This window comes from Cebus imitator, unplaced genomic scaffold, assembly GCF_001604975.1.
Source record: "Cebus imitator isolate Cc_AM_T3 unplaced genomic scaffold, Cebus_imitator-1.0 Scaffold64, whole genome shotgun sequence".
Taxonomy (NCBI): domain Eukaryota; kingdom Metazoa; phylum Chordata; class Mammalia; order Primates; family Cebidae; genus Cebus; species Cebus imitator.
This window is the reverse complement of record NW_016107379.1, coordinates 7103403-7106754: the sequence shown is the minus strand read 5'-3', so window position 1 is coordinate 7106754 and position 3352 is coordinate 7103403. Positions and strand designations below refer to the sequence as shown.

At 45.6% G+C, this 3352-nt stretch overlaps 1 protein-coding gene across 4 annotated transcripts in view; it reads right to left on the bottom strand.

Moving 5' to 3' along the window:
* The window catches only part of RNF183 (ring finger protein 183), a 7224-nt gene extending 4826 nt beyond the window's left edge, over nucleotides 1-2398 (bottom strand). For 2 of the 4 annotated variants that reach the window (XM_017530345.2, XM_017530346.2), the window contains exon 1: nucleotides 1834-2396. The gene's annotated coding sequence lies outside the window, so the exon portion shown is untranslated. Of the gene's footprint in view, nucleotides 1-1833 lie in introns of all 4 variants that reach the window. The other 2 variants (XM_017530347.2, XM_037739188.1) reach the window with 2 other exon arrangements.
* Between the last annotated feature and the right edge of the window lie 954 nt (nucleotides 2399-3352).

The following is a 3352-nucleotide window of genomic DNA, read 5'->3' as shown; positions in this document are numbered from 1 at the left end:
AAAAAAAAAAAAAAAAAGCCAACAATGCATCACCTAACAATGGGAATATGTTCTGAGAAATGCATCGTTGTATGAACATCACAGAGCATACTTACACAAACCTAGATGGTAGCGTCTACCTAGGCAATATGGTCCAGCCTATTGCTCCTACGCTACAAACCCATACAGCATATCATGTTCTGAATACTGTAGGCAATTGTAACACAATGGAAAATATTTGTGTATTTCAACATAAGCTTAGAAAAGGCACAGTAAATATATGGTATTATAATCTTATGTGGCCACCATCATATATGTAGTCCATTGTTGACCAGAACATTGTTATGGATATATGAGGCAGCTGGGATTATTAATGTAAATAGATTTGAGAGAGAGGAAGGGTCAAGGTTGACTTCAAAGCCATGACAAAGTTTTCTGCATCAAGTTTCGAGGAGCACCTGAATTCCAGAGAGTGGCAGAAACAGACCTTTAATACTTATTGGAAGCCTTAAACTATATGTAGCCCCAACTCATCAACTCCCTCACTGGGAACGGATTCCATGGAAATCATCAAGGACTTCTGCAAAGATGTGATTACAGAGATTCCCATCGGGGCCCTGATTTAATAGTGACCTATGGAGAACTGCTTTATCATCCAGTAATAGGACATTGATTAAGTAGATTCTGCTCCATCCATAGAAAGAAACATTATGCACCCTTTAAAATGATGTGATAAAACTATTAATATGGATATATGCCTAGGATATAACATCATTAAGCAAAAAGAACCAGCAACAAAACCATATTACAATGTAATCCAATTTTCAAAACCATGTGCACCATGGGAAAAATGTCTGGAAAGATAAACAACCAACTATTAGCAGTGGTTATCTCTGGGGGCAAGATTAGACTTTGGTTTTTAATTTTTAATTCTTTTACCTGAAAATTCTAGCTTTACTCCGGTAAGCTTGTATTACTACAAGTAAAGATCTCCTGTTTCCCCCCACATCAGATCTACATTCTCTGAAGTTCCACAGCCAGAGCTGCAAAGGGCTGTCCAAGAGGAGGAAGGATCATTATTCCCTGGGCCTTTATCTGTGCTGCTCCCCCAGGGGTCCACTGTTGTTTCGGGATCAGCTGGGTTGAGGCTCTGGCCACGCACCAACCCCACCCCACATCAGGACATCTCAGCTACAGTAAACCCTAAACACTGCCCCAAAGTCATCTCCTTGGTCTAAGAACAAGTCATCACCAAATATCAATTGTCCCAAGCATCACTCCAATGTTTTCAGCCAAGAATTGGCATTTGCATAGCACTTCACAGTTTAGCCCTTGCTAAAATCTAAGCATGATGATCCATTTGATAGGTGACTTGCCTTTTAGGATTTTTTTATTGTGTTTGCAGAAGGCCATTTGATCCTCTAAAACCACCCTGTGAGAGAGGCTGAGTGGGGAGTAGAAAGCAGGCTGGCTTTTCAACCAGATTTGGAACCATTTGTCTTGGACAAATGCCTTAACCTCTCTGAACTTCATTTTCCTCTGTAAAAAAGGCTAATAATCCCACTCCTCCAGGGTTGCTCTGTGGAAGGAATAGTCTATAAGGTGCCCAGTAGAATACAGAAGGCGCTGAATACAGACCTACATGATTATTTTTAGATCCATTTTCTAGATGGGGAAGCCAAGGCTCAGAGGATGAAGCGACTTGCCAAAGGCTTCCCAGCTAGAGTGGCTGAGTTGAAAGATGAACCCAGGAGCCTGCCGTCCCAGGCCAGAGTTCACCTGCCGCACACTGCTGCAGCTCAGGACCCTGGGGCCTGGTGACCCGCCCCTCTGCGACCCTCTCTGGCTACTTACCTGCCCCCTCAGAGCTGCAGCCTCCTCCACCCATCCATGCAGCCCTGCACACATGAGCTTTGTTTTCTGACTTCCCAGGCCCGATTTCCAGGCAGCGTGGGTGGGTCTCATTTGCATAGGTCCTAGCAGGCTTGGCCAGCTCTGGCTGTTTCAGGTTTTCTTCTTCCTTCTGGCGACTTTGGACTCCCTGCACACCCTGGAGGCTTTGGTTGCTTTGTCTTCCTCCTGTGAGTCACTCTGGCTTTTGCTCCGAGGGGGTCGAAGTGCACTCATCCTTGCAGGCCTCTGTTCTGGATGGGTTGATCCCCTGCTATCCCCCCCGGTTCCACTTGCCCTCTGTGGCTGACCCGCCTCGACTCCTGGCTTCTGCCCAGATGGATCCTTCCCCCCGCTGAGCCCCTGCAACCAAAATACAAACGGCTCTAACAACAGTGGCCATTAATGCAGCAGAAAAAATAGTCGGAGAGAGGCAGTTGAGCATCCGCCAGGGTTCTCAAGCCAGGCATACTTCTAGGTCAGAGTTCAGTCCTCACTGAGAGTCCAAACTCCACTTAACTAGCGATGGAGACTTGAAATCAGTTAACTTCTGGCAGCCTCAGTTTCCTCACCTGAAAATGGCCATAATAACCTACCTACTCAATCTGCAGATTAACAAGGTGATACGTATCGGGATCATATAATAACACAGTGCCTGGCACACAGTAATTCAGTAAACATTAACCAGAACTATTACTGTTATATGACCAGTCTGTTCATGTGGCCCACCTTTTGTTCTCATTCAAATTCTTTTTGTACCTATGGTCCTCTTCTTTTCTCTCCTCTCCTCTCTTCTCTCTCTTTCTCTCTTTCTTTCTTTGACATGGTCTTGCTCTGTAACCAAGGCTGGAGTGCAGTGGAGCGATATTGATACACTGCAACCTCCACCTCCCAACTTCCAGCGATTCTCCTGCCTCAGCCTCTGGAGTAGCTGGGACTACAGGCACCCAACACCACACTCAGCTAATTTTTATATTTTCAGTAGAGATGGGGTTTCACCGTGTTGGCCAGAACGGTCTCGAACTCCTGACCTTAGGTGATCTGCCCACCTTGACCTCCCAGAAGTGCTGGGATTACAGGCGTGAGCCACCGTGCCTGGTCCCTTATTTCTTTACTGACATATTCAGCAGTGCTTGAGAAATAAACAAGTAAATAAACGTATCTGCTTGGTGATGTAATCAAAAGCCCCAGTCCCCTCATTTTGTGTTTTTTTTACACTAATTTTTATGTATTTATTTTGAGACAGTCTCACTCTGTCATCCAGGTTGGAGTGCAGTGGCGTGATCACAGCTCACTGCAGCCTCAACCTCCTGGGCTTAAGCAATTCTCCCACCTCCGCCTCCTGAGTTCCTGAGACTACAGGTGCATGCCACTGTGGCTAGCTAATTCTTGTATTTCTTGTAGAGATGGAGTTTCTCCACATTGCCTAGGCTGGTCTCAAACTCCTGGGCTCCAGCAATCCACCTACCAAAAGTGCTAGGAT